The 21,881-nt window shown below is 44.8% G+C and overlaps 1 protein-coding gene across 4 annotated transcripts in view; it reads right to left on the bottom strand.

Annotated features, from left to right (window-relative positions):
- TRMT9B (tRNA methyltransferase 9B (putative)) overlaps positions 1 to 21,881 on the bottom strand; it is a 39,653-nt gene that overhangs the window by 9,085 nt on the left and 8,687 nt on the right. For 2 of the 4 annotated variants that reach the window (XM_079779267.1, XM_079779264.1), the window contains exons 2-3: positions 14,327 to 14,562; positions 5,562 to 5,746 (exon numbers count right to left, since the gene is read on the bottom strand). The gene's annotated coding sequence lies outside the window, so the exon portion shown is untranslated. The remainder of the gene's footprint in view (positions 1 to 5,561; positions 5,747 to 14,326; positions 14,563 to 21,881) is intronic. The other 2 variants (XM_079779266.1, XM_079779265.1) reach the window with 1 other exon arrangement.

Here is a 21,881-nt window from a genome sequence, read left to right on the forward strand (position 1 = left end):
TTCATTTCTGCCACAACTATTTCTATAAAATATAAATCTAATCGTGTTGCTTTCTAGCTTAGACTTCTTCACAGGCATTCCATACTTGTCTGATCAAGTTCAGGTGTCTTAGGAGGGCGTACAAGTCTCTTTCTGACCTGGCCTCGACTTGCCTCTTGAAGCCATTTCTCACTATCCTTCGCCAGCATCAGCCGAGCCTGAGATACTCAATGATGCACGGTTTCTCAGGCGCCACTCATTCCCCCTCCTCCAGGGGCCTGCACAGGCGCTGTGTTTACCTTAGCTAACTTCTATCCATTCTTGGCACAGCATCGCCTCTTCCAGAAAGCCTTCCCCGACCTTCTCTGCAGGACAAGGGCCATCAGAAAGGAGTGGGAGAAGTACAAGAGCAGGTCTTAGAGGTCTCTGCTGTTTGGGGCTTCATCTTTTCGTTATTCCCTTGTGGCATGTGAGTGAGGAGTAGCCAGGGAAATAGCCGGATGCTGAGATTGTGGCTCTTTACCAGTCAGTATGGAAGTCAGTTCAATCATGTAAGAGCCCATGTGGCCCTCCTGGTGCAGATCAGCTAGTCCAGTCCTGCCCCCGGCCCTCCTGTTGCCTCCCATGCATCCTGTGAGTGTAGGTAGCTAGTTAGTTAAGGAAGGGAACAGTGGAATCGCACACTAAGCCTGATTCACTAGGGAGCCGAGTCAGACAAGAAGCCTGACTTACTAGGAAGCCACAGCACCGACGGGCTCCCCAGGGGACAGCTGCACCCTCTGCTGAGGGGACTGAATCCCCAGAGTGGGCAGGACGAAGTGGCTATCAGTCATTAGCCGGGATGGCTGAGTGAGGAATAAAAACATCAGGGGAAATGCCTTTGCTAGGCACATGCGCAGTAGAACCTAAGATGGTGCGGGGGTGGTGGTGGTGGGGGTAAGTGCATGCGTAGTATAAACCAGATGATGCAGCAAAACTTTGGGGATGCACAGTAGGAGCCAAAATGGTAACATAAAGGGGCAAAGTCTAGCATGGAAAACCTGGGGAAAAGACTGAGCTGGACAGAGGGAGGACCCAGCCCAAGCCCGCTAAGAGCCAGGAGAGGGACTGGTGAGTGTGAAAGAAAGCCTGCTCTCTCCCAAGCCCCAGGGAATATACATTTGCTCGTTCACCCGTTGGTTCCAGCATTCGCTCTCCGTAGCAGCAGGTGCTGTGTTCAGGCCCAGCAGCCACGCAACCTAAACACAGCACCAGCTGCGGCCCCAGTGCAGCCTGGGCAGTGGACGTGCAGACAGGGCAACGAGACAGAGAAGTTCTGCAGCTCTGGGCCCTGGTCCTCCCGGGCTTGGTGAAGACAAGTGTGGGTTGACGGCCCCAGAGTCTGGACTTACTCTGCAGCGGGTGGAGCGGAGCCATCTGGTCGTGGAGGAGACACCAGGCACCTGGGGACAGTTTGCTATCGCTCCAATAAATCTTACCACAACACCTCATCCTCCTAGCGGCGGGCCCTCAAAATGCTTTTCTCTGACTCCGTGGAAGAACCCTCTTTCCACCGGCAACAGAATCTCTTAAGAAGGAAACATCCTGTTTCTCACCCTCTCACCCACCAGTTTTAGCATCTCATCCACTGACGACTCTTACTTAAAACCATCATTACTACAATTATCATCAAATAACAATATAGTAGTTCCCCTCCCCCCCCCATATCCAGTTTTGCTTTCTGAGGTTTAAGTTACCCATGATCAACCACAGTCTGAAAATATTAAATTGAAAATTCCAAAAAGAAACAATTCGTAGGTTTTAAATTGTACGCTGTTCTGAGTAGCATGATGAAACCTGTTGCCATCCCCCTACGTCCTGCCCAGGATATGAATTATCCTTTTGTCCATCAGATCCACCTCACTTCACCTCATCATGAAGGCACTGTATCATCTTACATCATCATAAGAAGGGTGAGTACAGGACAATAAGATCTTCAGAGAGAGAGAAAGACCACATTCACATAACTGTTATTACAAACTACTGTATTATAGTTATTGTTATTAATCTCTTATTGTGCCTGATTTATAAATTAAACTTTATATGTGTATATGTGAACTTCCTATATGTACAGGAAAAAACGTAACGCATATAGGGTTCAGTATTATCGATGGTTCCAGGCATCCACTAGGAGGTACGGGGGACAGCTGTATTCTAATTTCACCATTCCTTCTATGGCAAGAAAGAGACTTTTAGGATTCACTCTTCAAAAAAATTAGGAGTAGGTTATCCTTAATTACCATGGACCTGCATACAGTCCCAGCAAATCTGGCAAACTCCTACCAGAGTACAGATCTCATTTGTGAGGTCTGACAAAACTTCCACCCAAATTGAAACAGCTTATATTGCACCCTCAACTAGAATTTACCAAGTAAACATATGGCAGGCTACAACTGCCTACACACAAGAAAAACCCAAACACGAAGTGCTTTTCTTTTAAATCAAAATCTCAGTAGACTAAAAAAATATTTTTTTTCAGCAGACTTAGTCTGTTTAAATGGTTTCCCTTTAAGAAATCAGTCAGGCAATACAATTTCGAGAACCTAGAACAAATAAACGTTATTGCACTTGCAAATGTTAAGTGGCAATCAACAAAAACTCAATTCCCTTCAATCTGGCTCTCACTACCAGCTCAGATTTTGTAGTATCTGAACAACACCCCCAGAGAACGTTCTCGGAGTCCTCTCCCAATTGCCTGGCCTCTACCATAAACAGGTAACTTCAAAGAGCTATTTCAAAGTGTGGGAACAATAGAAATCTATTTTTTTTGTTTTATTATATTTTACAGTTAAGATTATTCACTGCAGAATAGCTGACTGTGAAATTGATTTGTAATGAGGACTATCCAGTATGACATTTTTGACACTGTGGATTTAAATTTCCTGCAATATTTTCCATGTGAATTATATACGCAAATTCCTTGAGAATTCGGTAATGTAATTAAACTAGCAAGACTCATAGTAAAATACAAGTGCAGGGTTCAAGGAGAAGCTAGGGAGACAGGGTTTGGTTTAGCCAGGCTTCCTAATCTGTGTGCAGTCCAATTCTGGACCCCTGTAGCTGATGCCTTGTTGGTGAGTCATGAGAGAAGGAAAAATAATTTGAAAGGTAAGGAGAAGTCACATACAGTAATGCACTGAAAATCTGAAGACCCAATTTGGAGTTTTTTTTTAAAGTCTTTTTTGTTGAAAGTATTACATATGTTCCTCCACCCCCACTGACCTCTTTTAGGCCTTCACCACCCTATTGTCTGTGTCCATGGGTTATGCATATATGCCTACAAGCTCTTTGCTTGATCACTTCCCACTCACCCACCAACCCTCCCCGGCCTTCCCTCTGAAGTTAGACAGTCTGTTCCATGCTTCTATGCCTCTGGATCTATTTTGTTCAACAGTTCATCCAATTGGGAGTTTTTTTAAGAGCAATAGAAAGAGGTTTTAAGTTGGTAGGTGAGTTGGGGGGCAACATGGTTAGATTTACAATATTAAAATATCACTTTAGGTATATCTAACTCTGAGTAGGCTAGAATATCTATTGTCTTTATTTGTCCAACCAAGTTCACCTTCCCCCTTCGGATAATTTGTATCTTGCCTTCCCTGGATGGGCACGTGACCTAGCCCTGGCCAATCATGGTATCCTATATTCCTGGACACAATCATTGGTTCAAGTGTGGCCAGGTGATAAAAGCTGAGCCAATCAGAGCCCTTCCTCGAGGTATCTCAGTGTAGAGCCAAAGAAATGTTGGCCTTGCCTCCGGCATCACAGACAGTAGGAAAGGCATAAAGGTCAGACTGCCACTGGCCATTTTCTCCCACAGGGAAAAGACCTGTCTTTAAGTTGAAGAAAATGAAGTCAGGGGAGCAAACAGAGTAAGAGACAAATGGAGAGGAAAAACAAAACAAAACATGGCAGCAGAGTGTCCTGCTTCCGGTCCCTGAGACTAGTCCTTGAAGTCTTGTGAGCCACTCCTTACCCTTCCCGACTCAGAGGGCCAATAAACTCCTCTATCGCTCCTCATCGAGGTCTTCGCTGAAGTCAGCGGGCGGTTCTCTCTCATCCGAAATGCTCTCCTATCACCTACCCCCTCCAAAATCTCACCTGGCCATCAAAGTCTAGCACAGCTTCCTCCTCCTCCATGAAGACTTCATGGGTAACTATAGCTAAAAACAATCTCTCCCAGTAATTTTGTGTGCTGCGTATTTATTATCTCTGTCACCCTCGGGGCATTTCTCCTGATACCATCTTGAACTCTATACTCTGTATATGCCCCCAACTAGATTAAAAGATCCTGGAGGGAAGGAACTGAACCCAGGGCAGTCACTCAGTAGTTAACTGTAGAATTAGAATCAATGGCTCAATGAGCTCTTTCCTGAGCATCCTATGCAAGACAACAGATTTCCTGCCCTAGTAGAGGCCTGTTTTAGAGCTACCCCCTAGGCATGCAACAGCCACACTTCTATCACTAAAAAAATTTAAATTGTTCTCCTACTATAAATACCACAGAAGACACAGTATTTAAAATGAGGGAATAAAACTGCTTTACATTTTAAAGATGTATTTAAACTATAATTCTAAAGTAAAAATACAAGTTAGGACAGTTCAAAGAATTTACTTATACTTAACTAGTGGCCCGGTGCATGAAAATTCATGCACTGGAGTGGGGGGGGTGTCCCTCAGCCTGGCCTGCCCCCTCTCACAGTCTGGGAGCCCTCAGGGGCGGGAGGCAACCTGGTGATCAGGGGAAGGCGACGCCCCCATCACACCTCTGCTGCTGCCACTGCCGGCAGTGCACGCATCGGCCAGCCCTGGTTACCTGAGCCTTGGGTGGCCCTGGGCGGCTGGGCAGCTGCCATCCGAGGCTTGTCTGTGCCTCAGGCCGGCCCTGGGTGGCTGGGGGACTGAGGGGACTGGGGGACTCCAGAGGCAGGCGCACAGAGTGGCTGGACCCGCGTGGGGGCGGGCCTGGCCATGCTGCATGCTTGCCGCCCCGGTGGGGCTGAGGGGACTGGACGCCGCCATCTTGTGGTTGTGGGCACTGCCATCTTTGAGGGTGTGACAGTCAATTAGCATATTCCCTCCTTATTGGCTCTGGGTACTGCCATCCTTGTGAGGGTGTGATGGTCAATTAGCATATTCCCTCTTTATTAGATAGGATCATAAAATACATAGGGTTTTTTTTTTTAGCTTTTAATAGGCGATTCTTCAAACTTAACATCTACATAATTACTTTCAAGTACAAATTACAGTATATTGCAAACTTTTGTATAATAAAAAAATATCATTTAGCACTGCTTTTTAAGTCCTAGACAAGCATTTTGCACTATAAAAAAAACCTAAATACTGTATTTTCTTTTAATTTTAACTTTGTCTATACAACTATTTTCAAATTATTTTTTCTACCTAGTGTAAAAATAAATTGCAACTTTGTATTATGGTCATAAACTTAAAATTATAGGAATTGGGATTAATTAGGGTTACTAAACGTGGACATGGCCAAAAACCTCAGATTATTTAAATTGTAGTAATAGCTGAAAGCAACTAACCTGAGTCATCTTGTGATTACAGGAAAACTACTTCTTGTCTTTGTGAATCATGGCAGTTTCCACCCTCGGAGAGTGACAGTTGTTGCTCACGACCTTCTCAATGTGTAATGTATGTGAAAAGTAGTAGGGTGACATCAAGCAGAGATTCCTTCACATGATGAGCCACTCTGCAGGGGACACAGGCCCTATTAGGAAAAAACAAACAGTGTTATTTTAAATAATAAAAATGTGGAGCCAGCTGTAGCCCAGGGTCACCTCTGGACCTATCCATATATTACCCAGAGAAGAAGGGATGAGAATGAACTGTTAAGATCTGTGGAATACGCCAGAACTCTAAGAGCAGTTTCGGAACTTAATTCCTAAGCTTTCTGTAAGATGTATTGTACTTTTCCCTAAAATTAAATTGAATGGTTTCATCTTGTCCCTGGAAAAATTACAAGCACACAGAGTCAACTTGGAATACAGTGCCTTAATTAAATGTACTACCTATTTGAGACAATATTACTAAATTGTGCTAAATCATTCCAGTACTGCTCAGTATTTGTTCGTGTTATCAGCTACTTCCATGTCACTCTGACAAGTTCTCCTATTCTTCTTGCTCACATTTACTTTTTGCATTTTTCATAACAGAGTGGGTCTGACATGAAACCCATCAAAAAGCTCTCAGTTACTAAAAATTTTTTAAAAATTGGACCTGGTATGCCAAAAAGCACTTTGCAATGCAGAGGTCTTAGGGGTACAAAATGAGGTCTGAAGAGCTGCCTGGTGTGGTAGGAAAAGTCCATCCTGTGAAACCTCGGGCCAGATTCCTCATCTGTAAATGAGGCAAATGGACCGTAATGTGATCACAGTGCTCAACCATTTTTGTAGACTTCATATCCTTTGTGTGTGCGCCTCACTGCCACAAACTGTACCTCTTACTAGGTACAGTGATTCTCAAGATGGTGGGGTGCATGTGGCTTTCCCCAACTTCCTCCTGTCCCCCATCCCACCCCAATTTGGGCCCCTATTTAAGAATCAATGATCTGGGTATGCTCTGAAAAGCTCTCTGGTCTTTGGAATATTTAAACCCCAGTCATCTCTCAATCATATGCAGGTATATAATCTGCACCACTGAGAACTGCAAAGGGTGACTTTGTAGGAAGACTAGTTAAGAAGGATCTTGCCCAGCTGGTGTTGCTCAGTGGTTGAGCGTCAATCTGTGAACCAAGTGATCATGGTTCCATTCCCAGTCAGAGCACATGCCCGGGGTTGTGGGCTCGATCCCAGTAGGGGGTGTGCAGGAGGCAACCCATCAATGATTCTCTCTCATCATTACTGATGTTTCTATCTCTCTCTCCCTCTCCTTTCCTCTCTGAAATGAATAAAAACATATTATAAAAAAGAAGAAGGGTCTTGAAAGAGCTGTTAGTCAAAGGACCTCATCTTTCCTCATGCGCTTTCAGAGCTTGCGTTAATCATAGAGAAGGCATGTTCGTTTATCGAGCCTTGTGCCCTTCCTGCAACTGAAGGCTCTCATTTGCAATCACTCTTCCCTGGCCTGGCCTAAGCGCTCCACTGTCAGCAGCCGACGCTGTCCGGGCGCCTTCCCTTCAGCCTTCAGAGCCTAAATGAATTAGCTGCCCTGACAGGCTTCTATCCAAGCTGAAGCTCAGGAGACAGCAGGGGTAAGTCGGGTAAAGGTGGCGTGGGTGACTCTAAGCATGGGAAACCGCATATGCAAAAAGGAAGAAATGAGAGTGGTGATAATCTCTGATGAACTTCGAGTAGATTAAAAACAATTAATAGCAAGACACAAAACACAGACATACATTAATTATTTACTGTCAGCCAGGCCATTATAAGCATTTAACATGTATTAAATTGTTGAGTCTATCAAATTGCTATATGACTTAGAAACTACTGGGTCCCTCATTTTATAGAAAAGGAAGTAAGGCAGAGAGAACATAGTGACTTTCTAAGGTTTCCTAGCTAGTAAGTGGCGGAGGCAGGATTGGAACCCACTTAACTATACACACTTCACTATACAGTTGGTGGGAGGGAAGGAGGAGGGGAAGACAGTGGTGCTATATAAGCCTGGAAGAGTAAGCGGGAGTCAGACCACATAGGGCCTCATTGAAGTTGGGACTTTATCCTGAACATAATGGGGAACCACTGAATTATTTTAACACTGCATTATTTAAAAACCCAAATTTGATTTGGGTTTTTAAACTCTTCTCTGGCAATAGTGTAGACTGGTATTACCTGGCCAGGTTCACAATGAAGACAGAGAAAGAACCTGATTAAATACTTTAGACAGAGCATGACATTAAGCATGTTAGGAAAAATACAAGAAATATTACGGAGAGACGACGAAATTCATAGGAATGGATGACTGACGAAGAGTTAAAGCAAAGAGCACGCCGAGGAGGACATGGTGATAATAAGGCTGATACAGTGAGGTGTACCACCACCCTAAAATAAAGTGGTAGAGAGAATAAAAGGCAAACAAAAGGAAACTTTGGTAATGACTGTATGTAAACTCTGATAAGCCCTTCCTTGGGAATGCATTGAATATATCAAATAAAGATTTGCCTTAGTATGCACCTGTAGGAAATAGGATATAAGAAGGACTAGATGTTGGTAACTCACTTTGAAATGCCATAGTAATCAGTAAACATCTGTAATAATAAAAGCGTAATATGCAAATCGACTGAATGACTGAACAGAACGACCGTCCAGACAATCTTCTGACGACCACACTATGACACGCCCTGGTGCCAGGCTCTGCCATCGCCCCACGATCACCCCGCAGAGGGAGGCCCAGGCCACTGGCTGGTGGGGCAATCAAGTGATCGCACCCCATGCCTGTCACCCGCAGAGGGAGGCTACCGGTGGTGGGGGAGGGGGGCAGCACCACACAGATGGCAAGCAGTGGCAGCGGCGGGGGTGGGGTCAGCTGTTGTCAGCCAGGGGAAGGAAAGCCCTGATAGGCCCTGACCTCCAGCCAGGCCTAGGGACCCTACCCAAGGGGTCCCAGATTGCGAGAGGGCGAAGGCCGGGCTGAGGGACACCCCCACATACACACGAATTTCGTGCACCGGGCCTCTAGGTTTATATAACGAGATAGGCTTGTATATATATATCTCCCTATATTCTGTGTTTGATTTAAGCATTTTTCAGGGGAGGACAATGTGTCTTATGATCACTGAGTCTTTGCGTGGTATTTCCATTTACACAGTGTTCAATAAATGTCTACTGTATGAACAGGTGAAGAAAGGAATAGGAGAATTTAAAAGATGGCCCTTCCGATGGTGCTACCATTCACCACCAGAGGGAATGTGCAGCTGGGGTGTGTTGTTTCTATGGTGTCTGAAGGACAACCCAAAAAGGTGAATATGAAGCCCAGGAGAACAAATTGAACTAGAGATCATTTAAAAATCATCGTTACCCTAGGACTTGGCAGTTAGAACCACAGGAGATTAAATGAAGAGAGAGTGTACAGAGTAAGAAAAGGAATGAGGTTAGGACATCAAGGATTACCAATATTTGACCCTTGTATGTTAGCATTAAAGGAGAGGTTAGCCATGCGCTGTCTCTACCGTCATTAAATTTAATTAAAAATATACGGACCAAGAACCTACTGGGTAAAAGATGGGCGGTCCCCACTCTGAAGAAGCTACAGCCTAATACAACAGCAATGCAGAAGAAGAAGGACAAAAATGGCAGGAGTAGGTAGCAAGCATATGAGTTTTTGATAGAAAAGTAGAGATAGCATGCAACATTAGCCTTTATAATTGTCTCTGAGTATTATTCCCTCTAAATAATGAGGGTGCTGTGCTAATGAATATTCCCTATGTTACACAGAACTCCTTAATGATGCAACAGAGAGATTATAGGAGAAATGGTAAGGAAGGAACACCTGGCATTTCTGATTGAAATCCTATGCGTAGAACACACTCAGGACTTCAAAACAATAAAACATGTGGCACTGGGGCAATATGACCCTCTCTGGATTTCCAACAGGTACAAACAGGTTACTCTGGAGTAAATATATATTGAAAGAAATGAGAGGAGTTTATCCTAAGGGGAAGGGATCAGATATCCCCGCCCCCCACCAAATACTTTGTTTTTCTTGAAAAGTTCAAGCACTATGTGCCTAAATTGAATTCACTTGGGAGTAAGGTATCATCTTTAAAATCTAAATGAAGGAAATGAAGGTGATACCATGTTGGTGGGGACTGTGTGTGCACGCGTGCATGGCAGAGCAGGTGGTGATGGGAGGCAAATACAAAAAAACACACAAAAAAACATAAAAGACCAGAGCTCACAGCACAATGTTGATGGTGAGAGCTGTTATCACAGGCGGCTCTTCCACAGGAGAGGACTCGGCCCTATTCATCGGAACTCGATTACAAGTCATTGTGACTTTGTGGATGAGAGAAGGCCAGAAAGGAATGAGGAAATGAAATAGATGAGATTCAAGATAAATGAAAATGTAACACTGAGCATCCCTTAGAGTATCATTGTGGGGTACAATGCCCATTATTGTGGGGGTATAGCATCCTTACCTGATGGCTAGACTATCTCACACACACACACACATTTAAAACATTATTTATTGTCACCAGTGGCACATACGTGAATGGACAATATACCCCCACCAACTGGTGTCAATTTAACCAAACCGGCTCTCGGTCTGTGTGCGGATGAAGGTCATGGGAGCCCCAGCACAGCAGCCGGGGGAAGGCTGCTCTGTTATCGTGAAAGGAGAGCAGAGAAACGGAGCTTCGCGCCCCCTTCCTCTTAGGAAAGGAGGTTCCGGCAAGTCGGCGGCAAGGAATGCCACAGCCATTTAACTGTCAAACGACTGTTTAAGAAGGAGCTTTACCTGCAGACCATGGCAGTCAACCACAAATTACAAAACTACCAATGGGTGATGCTTTTCTAAGAATGGAATGAAGGGAGAAAGGTGAGGACAGATTATGTATTCGTGTATGTCATAAAGTGTTGCTAATACAATTGGCCCCAAAGAGCTGCTCACGGGATTATTGATAAAAACGTCTGATTGTACATTTGAGGTACAGAGTCATGTGCACACCAAGTGCAGTAAAATCTGGACGGCCAGGCATCTTGTCCTATAGATGCCACCTGTGTCTCACTCCTCTGATGTGTCCCCCATCGTTTCCCCCATTTCCTCACCCCGAGTTTAGGCCCTAACCTAGCAGTCCAGGATTTCTCTCTCTTGTGGATTTCACAGACCCCCAAATTTTCAAAGGGATATTTGGGGATCCAGAGGGACCAGCTGATTCTTTACCCAAAGGCTAGACCATCACACACACACACACACACACACACACACACACACACGCACACATTTAAAACCTATAACTTATTGTCCCCATTAGAACACAGGTGAATGGACAATTTACCCACACAAAAGTTGGGAGGCCATAATTTCAAACTTTAAAGAAGTCCTTTAAAAGTGGGTAAAATTTAGCTTTATGGAAACTGACTAAACCTTCTTTAATTTTCTCATTCCACTACAGATTGATGAAAACATTGTCACAAACCAACACTGGATTGAAGAGGTGAGTTTGGGGTAAATTTTATGTTTTGTATACTTGAGCACAATTTTAGAAACAACCAATTTCAGGCTCTCCTGAAGTCCTGTCGGTTATTCCAGCAAATTTCAGAACGTGAGAGTAACTGGCACCTGCCTTCTTTGGGCCCATGGCTATTATGGTTCCTCCACACTGCTTTGTGTTGCGGGGGTGAGGGCTCTGCAAACATTTCCTCTTTGCCAGCAGGGCCCATCGGAGGGAGCCTGGAAGGCCGGAAGTGGGGGGGGGGGTGGGCAGCCCCCTTCTGGTTGCTTCCTGTTCCTGTCAGTTACCCGGCAACACCCCTTCACCCAGGCAGCAGCATTAGTTTCCAGTAGCAGTTGGTTCCCAAGGCTTTCCACTTTCCCAGAACCAGCCCCTTTGCACATCCGCATGAGGTACCTGCCTGGCCAAGCAGCACCCCAGCCAAGAGATCTGTGTCCCCACTCCCCGGGGCCCCTCGTATGTGCGCTCCATCAGCCCGCACTAGCCGGCCACCGTCCCCTTCTCTGAAGTCTGGGTCTCCACTCGGGGACTCCCCTCCAAGCAAATAGGTTCTGATACCTGTTCTCTTTGTTTCCCCAACACAGGGTGGCATCTGCCGTTGACTCTGTTGTCCTACCTCATTTGTTCCCTCTGCAATTTCAGTCCTGTAATATCTGTTTGGCCAACTCCTTATACGTTTCCGGTCAGCTTAACTAGGGTGGTTTCCATTTTCCCCGACTGTATGCTGACTAGTTCTGCCATGTTCTTGCACTACTGTGCAAAACAATGAAAACAAGGAAGAATTCCATTTCAACATCCTGCTAGAGTTGGTCATTGTCCGTCTCCCCCAAATAGTTTGTAAACACCATGAAATGGAGCGTTTTGGATTCACTGATGTATGCACCCACCTCTTTGAACACCGCCTGGCACACAGCAGGTGCCCAATCATCTTTGTTAGATAAATGGATAGGAAACATTGAAACATAAAAAAAAACCACAACAATTTGGTTATGAAAATATGCTTGGAATATGTAAAAGTTACGACCATGTGCAAATATATCCAGAAAGGAAATCAGTAGCTGAACTTGGTAAAACACTTTCTGAAATTCTTAGCAATATCCATTTTCTGCGTTTCTTGCGCTATTTTCTTGTTCAGTCATTTTTGCCAGTGGAGGTTTCTCCATATTTTTCTTGTGCATGTTGGCATGCTATCCATGAGAGTTGTACAATGATTCAAGTGTGATATGATGATTTACAAAAAGAAATACATATTTGGCCTTTGTCCACTGCTCCTGGCACATCGCTCCTAAAACCCTTGGGATTCCCTATATAAGAGCCGTCGGGCCATCATCTCGTGTTATGTTTTGTTTCTATCCCCAGTTCCTGAAATAGCTCCGGAGCAGAAAGGTGAAATGAGTGTCTTTTGCTATTAATAAATAACAGCCCCTTTTTACTACACGTGAGTTTATGTTAATGAGGTGACCTTTATAAAAGTCCCTAAGGAGGGGGCTGGTTGCCAGGGGAACCCCACACATCCGATGAGTGTAAGTGTCAGAAGTGCAGTAGTGAGGACTGAGAGCACACACACAGGAGAGTTTTTCCTTTACAGTCAGTCCATAAAACACACAACTTGCCCAGCCAGCATGGCTCAGTGGTTGAGCGTCGACCTATAAACCAGGAGGTCCCGGTTTGATTCCCGGTCAGGGCCCATGCCCGGGTTGGTGGGCTCCATCCCCAGTGGGGGGCGTGCAGAGGGCAGCCGATCCATGATTCTCTCTCCTCATTGAAGTTTCTATTTCTCCCTCTCCCTTCCTCTCTGAAATCAATTTAAAAAAATTTAAAAATAAAAAACAAATAAATAAAAAACAAAACACACAACTTAAAAATGGAAACACCAATAAAATGTCCTGAAGCTCACAAAGAAAACTTCAAAGGTAGAACTCGGAGCATTCTGTTCTGATCCTAAAACACTGTCCGGGGAGAGAAACACTCGGACCCAGGGCTGTCACTGGCAGGGTGACCTTGGACAGGTCACTGAGCTGCTCTAGGTACCTGTTACTTCCTCTCAGATACAAAGAAATTACCCTTCCTCTGTAAGGCTCTGATTTTCATATAAAACGTGCTTTAACAACCCCAAAGCACACCATAGCTTTAAAGCACTCGTAGCCTACACCAGACTTGAATTTCTTCTCTCAGTCCCCAACCCAGTGCTCCGCACAGACTGAGCCTGGAAGAGTGCGAAGTGACTGGCAGCACGCAGTCCAATACAAAGCTCCGGTGCCAACTCCCACTTCCAGTTCCAAATGAAATTACAATTTTCTGTAGCTAATACTTTAAAAAATATATTTTTGTTGATTTCAGAGAGGAAGTGAGAGGGAGGGAGAGATAGAAACATCAGTGATGAGAGGGAATCATTGATTGGCTGCCTCCTGCACGCCCCCAACTGGGGATTGAGCCTGCGACCTGGGCCTGTGCCCTGACCAGGAACTGTGAACCATGACCTCCTGGTTCATAGGTTGGCGTTCAACCACTGAGCCACACCGGCCAGGCTGTAGCTAATAATTCCTAAACTTGGCTGGATATTTTCAAGACCCTAATCGGTGGCATAGTATTAATATTGGCGGCTGCACTAAATGTCTCTAACACATTGGAGTTCGTGGCAAAGGTCAGAAAAGACCAGGTCGGGGCAGCTGACTCTTCTCTTTCACTGACGTCTAAAGGCGTAAGACAGCCCAGGTCAGTGCCACATCCCAACAGTGGATCTGAACAGTGGATCTGAACAGTGGAGCGCAGGCTGACTGAGAGGTGCCTTGCACGGGACGCGAGCCGTGAGGTGAGCTGGAAGAAGGGTGCATGCGAGGTGAGTGATCCTGCCATAAGCACCCTCTTTGCTATTGTATGTGATGAAGCATGGAGTGCAATAGAAAAGTCGATCAAATGCCTCTTTAGAAATAAAAGAGAACAGAGGGAAAACAGGCTTACACAAAAAACAGATCTCAGGACCAGAAATTCAAGGTCAGTAAAAGAACAGACTGCTGTGTTTAACAACAACAGATGTCTACAAAACTTAACAGTAAAATTGTTTTTTTGTTGTTGTTGTTGCTGGTTGTCACTAGTATTTTCGTACAATTTTGTTCACAGAAGCAAAATGCAGTGTGCGTGTGTATTTATTTACACATCAGTAACACACAAACTTACAAGCCTATGTGAGCACGGAAGTACAGCTCGGTCAGCGAGCACAGGAGAGCGCGTGTCATCAGCAGGGCCAGGGCTCTGGTTTCACATAAGCAGGTGAGTGGGAGCGTCTCTGTGACTCCTAAGTGCTGCAGATCTGTCGCTTCTCTCTGGGACGCCGGTCAGGCCAGGCCAGTGGGTTAGTAAGTGGCATGTTGTAAATCCATCACAGCTTAGCAATTGCAGTACCTGGGAAAGGCCTGCTGGGAGAGGTGGGGGTGCAGGTCCGGGGTCACCTTCTGCGCCGCCTGTCCTACCATCCTGAGGACCCTCCCCCGCCCCCTTTCCCTTCTCCCCCCCTTCGCCCCCCCTCCCCGCAGAGGAGGCAGCTGGGTATCAGCTGGAGTCAAGGTGGGTATCAGCTCGCACCTTGAAAAGTCCCTAAGATTGCTCTTAACCTGATAGCTTCCATAAAAACTCAGAACTCAGATTAGAGAGCAGGGAGAGATGTGGGTAATCAATGAGAAGGTATGCTAGCTCTTTATGACAAATAAATCAGAAATTGCTAAAGGACCAACATTTGCATATGAAAGGAAAATCCTTCGGTTACAGCCATTCCAAAGAGCAAGCCCATGGCTTTCTAGGTTAAAGCGACAGAAACCGGGAAGGTCTGCCCACCCTGTTCCCCCTCCCACCTCACCGCATCCAACAGGCTGCATCCCAGTGAGGTCACGCATTTTTGCAGACCCCCCTATACTCTTAGTGTGTGTGTCTTTTGTGATTTGGGTAGTACCCCATTTAAAATAGAAATTCATCGATATCATTGTCTCCTTTGAGAGAGAGAGAGAGAGAGATGAGAGAGAAACAGCCATCAGTTGCCTCCTGTACGTGCCCCAATGGGATTGAACCCGAAACCTAGGTACGTGCCCTGACAGAGAATCGAACCCTCAACCTTTTGGTATATGGGACGATGCTCCAACCAACTGAATCACCCAGCCAGAGCACAAATTCAAAATTTGTTAATAGCTTAGACCCAGTTACTACTTTCATATTCACAATTGCTATAAAGACAATGTTCTGAAAAAAAAAGTATTTAACGCTCCTCTGGCATTCTAAGTGGATTAATGATTGCAATTCTACTATGGAAGTGACAGCTTCCACACTTAACGAGAAAAATTGAAAACTCGGGAAGCTTTCCCTTCCCTGGAAATGACCAGTGTTAAAGAGCCACTTTACTTAGGAAGGATTCACTTAGGTACAGCGCATTAGTGGAGACACGTTAAAAATAATCTAAATGGAGATGGCCTGAGCTGGCCAAATGCCAACAGGAAAAAGTCACCTTAATGTGAATGAACTCTACCACAAGGAAAACCTGTGGAGTAAGCACTTCACTGTGGTCGGATGAGGTCCAGACTTCGTGTGGAACTGGTAGGGTGGAGCAGGGGGTAAGAATATGACTGGATGTGCAAAGGTCCTGAGGCCAAGTCCCATCTCTGCCACTCTCTAGTCCCATTATGGAACACACCTGTTCCCAAAACCTTGGCTGATAGCTCATTTGTGCTTTTGCCTGATACATTAGCATTTCGTTTAATGGATCTAAGATTCCAGGGCACTATTTGTATCTTTAGATGATTGTTTCAGAGAGAAAACAAACACAGGAAATGACTTCCCCAGGACCCTAGAGTTAAGCAGTATTTGAGTACAAAACCCACAGAGCGTTTCTGCTTCCCCATACAATGTTCTGTGTACTGTTTCGCCCTGACCCGTGTGGCTCAGTTGACTGGAGCATCATCCCATATACAGCGGGAAGCTGCCCATTGTCTTCACTAGCAGAGAGGTGTGGACAAGGGACCTGGAAGGCTGCTGACCCTTGAGCTCTGGCAAAGGTCAGAGCTATGCACCCACTGTTTAGTTGAGACAATGGTAGCTGAAGCAACTTCCCTACCAGACGGTCATGTAAATCCTTACTGATAAGATAGTCTGCCTGTTACTGGAAATTGCCTGCCTAAGGGCTATATGTATCCCAAATTGAATAAAAGGATGGCAAGACCGGAGCCCAAGCGGAATCATTCCTCTTGAGCTGGGCTCCCGCCTGGTCCCCCAATATTTCCAAATGATTGTTTCTTATCTCGTCTCCTTCATTTGCGTGCGGCCCCTCTTCCAGAGCCTGAACCCTGACCCACGCAGGACATGGGACATTCAGAATATACCAAAAGGTTGCAGGTTCAATTCCTGGCCAGGGCACATACCCAGGCTGGGAGGCAACCTATATATGTTTTTCTCTCACGTCAATGTTTCTCTCTCTCCCTCTCCCTTCCTCTCTCTCTCAAATCAATAAAAACATCTCCTTAGGCAAGGATTTCTTTTGAAGTTTATTTTCACACAACCTAAAATTTTATTTCCTATACTTCCCATGCCTCTGGAGTATTAAACATTGGGATTGGTCCTGACGAGAATGCTACCTGATCATAAAATGCCTTTGGATTATAACCTCAGAATGTAAAAATCGAAAGGGACCCTGTAAAATGGAAGCAGGGAAATGAAAGTATTGGAAGCTCTTTTTTGCTCCTCTGATCGGGGAAAGGAGGCTGTAGCCCTCTGCCGTGCACCTGCCCACTGCGCCAGCTCCTGAACAAAGCGGTGCAGCCCATCGCCAAGGGGCTGGGTCTCCTGGTCACATGTCCTAAAAGCCAGACTGTTCTCTGAGCTCCCGCCGCATTCGGGAGTGGGGGGTGAGGGGACGGGAGTAGTGTGTGCCATCCATCTCTTGTATTAGTCAGAGAAGTCCTGTGCTAAATAAATAGGCACTCAACTCAATATTTAGGCCAATTTTAATAAAAGCCGGTGTCACATAATTTAACATTAGAAATAGCTGAGGTGGATCCTTTTTCAGTACCAAGGTATTATTTATTTTAATCACTTTTAAAAAAAATCTAATATGTACCACATACCTTTTATGCCTTTCTAGACAGCCTATAATGAATGCATTTTTTCTTGATGACACAGGGGCAAATTACGACCGAGTATGACAGAGCAATGCTGCTCCCCGGGGCCTGGCAGTGTCGGCATCTCTGCCAAGTGCACGAGGCTCTGGGCGCCCTGCCTGCCGTCAGCAACCACTTCTCACTGTCTCCTTAAGCTCTCTGCTTTCCCATTTGCTGCTTTTGATTGGCTTTGGGCTTAAAACAGAAAACCAGACAACGAAATCTTTTCTGTTGTTGTTAATCCTCACCCGAGGGTATTTTCCCACTGATTGGTATGGAGAGTGGAAGGGAGAGGAAAAGACAGAGAGAAACGTCAATGCAATGTGAGAGAAATACATCGAATGGTTGGAGCCTGCAACCAAGGCACGTTCCCTTGGTCTGCAGGCCAATACTCAATCCACTGAGCCAAACTGGCCAGGGCAACGGATTCTTTGGAAACCCTACCTAAAACATGAAGAAAGGGACTTTTGGGTCATCAGAGGGGTCGGCTTTGGATAAATAGGGTGATTTCTATACTGACCACTCTTGGGCCTTCTTGGTTCTGAGTCGTGATCTGGCGGCTGGCAAAGGCTGCTGCACCTGTGACCTCCTGCTAAGTCCTTGGGCACTGGCTCTCCGTCCACCTCTGCCTTTTTTGTTTTGTTTTGTTTTGTTAATCCTCACACGAAGATATTTTTCCACTGACTTTTAGAGAGAGTGGAAGAGAGGGGGAGAGACAGGGAGCCAGAAACTTCAATGTGAGAGACAAATAGAGTGTTTGCCTCCCCACATGCACCCCAACCAGGGCTGGGGGTCAAGCCTGCAACCGAGATATGTGCCCTTGACCAGAATTGAACCCGGGACCCTTCAGTCTGCGGGCCGATGCTCTAACCACTGAGCCAGACCAGCTAGGGCTGCCTCTGCTTTTTAACCAGAACTCCCCAAACCATCTCCTTGCTGTGTGTTCACTTCAGCGCTACGTCTGTTTCATTTATCCTGAGCTCCTGATAGCTTGGATCTTGTAGTTCCTTCCACTGTCTGTAGCAACCCACACCTGCTTAATACTTATGAAAACCAACTCCAGGGGAGGGTTTGAATGTTTACATCACGCACAGAGCTTTCAATTCTAAGTGCCACAATTATGAAAGCTGCACAGAAGTAGGAAATACATCAGTTGAAAGAATGTTCTAATTTGCAGACAGCTTGCATGTATTTTATCAGACTATACTTGACATTTTAAGCTTTCTTATGTCAGTAAATTATACTTCTCCTAGCAGCAGGAGTTATTAAGTCTGTGCCCAGAATAAACTAGACAGTTTTGGAAAGTTTAATTTTTTTTCAGTTTTCATACTCTATGACTGTGTTTGTTTTTCCAAAAATAAGCCTATAATGTTACATAGTCTCTTATTTCTAATTTAAGACTATAAATGCCATTTTTAAACTTTCACAAGGTTTCATCATAATCTGGTAATAAGTTTCAAAAATTCAAAAATAAAAAAGACAAAAGATTTAATCTGAAACTTCTATGCAAGATGGAAATATTTCTTGGTGATGGCTTGTTAAGATTAAGATTGTTAGAAATACAACACTTAATGGAGTCTAGGGTGCCACCTTCATGAGCGGAATCTTAAGTTCCTCAAAATTCATATGTTGAAGCTCTAACCCCTAGTGTAACTGTATTTGGAGATAAGCCCTCTAAGCAGGTAATCAAGGTTAAATGAGGTTGTAAGGCTGGGGCCCTGATCCAATAGGATTAGTGTACTTTTAAGAAGAGACACCAGAGAGCTCTCTCCAGGTGCACGCAGAGGGAAGCTTGTGTGAGGACGCAGCGAGAAGGCCATCTGCAAGCTAGGGAGAAGGCTCTTACCAGAAACCAGATGGACTGGTACCGTGATCTGGGTCAGTGAGCTTCCAGAACTGTAAGAAAATAAATTTCCAGTGTTTCTATAAAAGTAGGCAGCTAGTTAGATGAAAGACTAGGATGGGGGGAAAAGAAGAGGAAGTCTATTTTGCTTACAATGGCTAGAGGGGAACAAAAAGGGAACATTAGCTCATACCAGACAGTATACCCCAAACTAAAAGTAATTCTAAGAGCACAAGGTCAGTAGAGTACATATCGCATTTTTTTTAGAGGGCAGCCACAATAATGAGGACAGGAAGACTTGAAACCCTTCCAGATGGCCTGGACATCTGGGGTAGTCTAGAAACCTAAAGAATAAGGATATATAGATATATAATCTTTTAAGACCCTCATTAGGTGGGGCTCTTAGACCAGCCGAGGTGCTTGCTTGTATTATATTTGAGTGTATTTTCTTCTGCAATAAAACTTCACTTGCTTTGCCCGCTATTTGTTGTCCCTTGTTTGAATTCATTCCTACAAGCAAGACAAGAACCAGGTGGGCTTGAGACCCTCGGTAACATTTCAGCCATCCTGCCTGGGTCTTTGGTTATGGCAGCCCATGCTGACTAAGACACCAACTACCTTATAATATGCACAGTTATTTTATCAAGAAAGTCAAAGATATGCCATCAACTGTAAGAAGTACCCCAATTCCAATGTTGAAATGTTAAAAAAATAAACACAATATTTAAAATAAATAGCAATTAAATAGCAAAAATAATCCGTATAACAATAATGATGAGCTTTTTACAGTAGCTTTTACCTGAATAAGGCCAAATAATCTGCTCCAATCATCTTTGTTTGATGGCCTTCTAATTGTTAGAAAATGAGAGGTTGCATAGCTTTGTGCATGAGAAAACAGTCAAACATGGGCAAATGGATATAAAACCAAAGCTTAACCTTTTATTGTTTTCTCTAGAGGCTGGTGCACTAAATTCGTGCACAGAGGGTGTGGGAGGGAGAGGGGTCCCTCAGCCTGGCCTGCGCCTTCGGGGGATGTCCAACTGCTGGTTTGCAGGAGGCGACCTGAGAGCACTCGCCAGCCACCCCACCCCCACCCCATCTCCGCTGTCACCACTGATTTGCCTTCCTCTCAGGGAGGCAGATACATCATAGCGACTAGTCGACTGGTCGTTCCACCGTTCCTTTGTTCAGTCGATTTGCATATTAGGGTTTTATTATATAGGATTGAACTTACCTCCATTTCCCCAGAAAGCCTGAGCTATTGACAGATATATTGACAAATAGTGCCTTAACTCTGCTCCTACCTCACTAAGAACATGCCCCCCTAAAAGCTAACACATCCTTTTGGTTTCAGAATTATGGGTCCTTTCAAAGGCTAGCATCTCTCCTCTGTTGATCTCTTTCCTGGGCCATTAGCCTGTCCTCTCTCTTCCCACCCTCAGTCTCTCTCCCCATGGCCTTCGCTCCTCAGTCAGCAGAGACGGAGTTCCCTCTCCTTAAATAAATACAGAAAACTACACACAAATGCAAGCCATTCCCAGACCTGGCTTCTGCCCTCATGCTTTAAACACTTTCTTTTTTCTTTTTCAAGAGAGTTCCACAAGCCTTTCAGTCTTCCTCCTCTGTTCTCCTTTGTATAGAGTGCCATACAACCCCACTCAATATCACGAGTCCCTCGGGTTTTCCTGCCACATGCTTCTATCACTAGGTTTCATAGCAACGGCACCGGATGGATTGAATTCCACAGGATGGTCATTTTGCTGGTCGAGAATCTACTCTTTCTGAAGCCAATAGTCATCCAGCAAACAAGAAACCTCCAACAGCGAAGGTGCCTCTCAAATGAAGGATTAATGATGTGAGGAAACACGAAAGGTGGCAAGTAGCATCCTGCTGACGTGGTGGGGCCAAGGAAAACAGCAGCTGTGTGTGGAATGACATTTAAGCTCCGTGTCATATTGGTGAAAACCAATGCCATTGGCTTCATTTATAAATGAAGAGAGTCAACCAGTAAGGGAAAGAAAACATATTCGTTTCTTAAGGACTAAGGACTAGAATCCATACATGCTAATTCTATAAACCCAGAGTCCACCACCTCACAACACAGTTTAAAGAACCAGATCTAGGAAAACAGGAGTCAGTCAGCCACAGCTTCCTCTAAAGTAGTTGTTGCACAAAGTTTTCAAAAACCTGTATAAATACTTGAGCGATTGTTATTGACCTGTAATAAAATTTCCCTGTCAAAATATAATGTAATTTTCCTCTCCATTTTTAAATTATTCAATCAGTCTTCAATTTTCTGTTTGAATGGATGAATCATAACACACAGCACACTGGAAATAATTCAAAACACCAAACTAAGTGGTTAGAAGTTTATAACCTGACAATTGAATCAGGGCATATCTTGTATCCAGCACAAAGAGCGAGAGTGTTAAGTTGACCTGCTTTTAGCTGCACAAGTGGTAGGATTTCTAGTAGCTTCTGCTATTTATTTATTTATTATTTTAAAATATATTTTTATTGATTTCAGAGAGGAAGGAAAAGGGAGAGATGGAAACATCAATGATGAGAGAGAATCATTGATTGGCTGCGTCCTGCATGCCCCCCTACTGGGGATCGAGCCCACAACCCTGGCATGTGCTCTTGACCGAACTCGAACCCAGGACCCTTTAGTCCCCAGGCTGATGCTCTATCCACTGAGCCAAACCAGCTAGGGCAGCTTCTGCTTTTTAAAGATTCACTATCATTCTAATGT

The sequence above is a fragment of the Cnephaeus nilssonii genome (assembly GCF_951640355.1).
Source record: "Cnephaeus nilssonii genome assembly, chromosome: 8".
Taxonomy (NCBI): Eukaryota; Metazoa; Chordata; class Mammalia; order Chiroptera; family Vespertilionidae; genus Cnephaeus; species Cnephaeus nilssonii.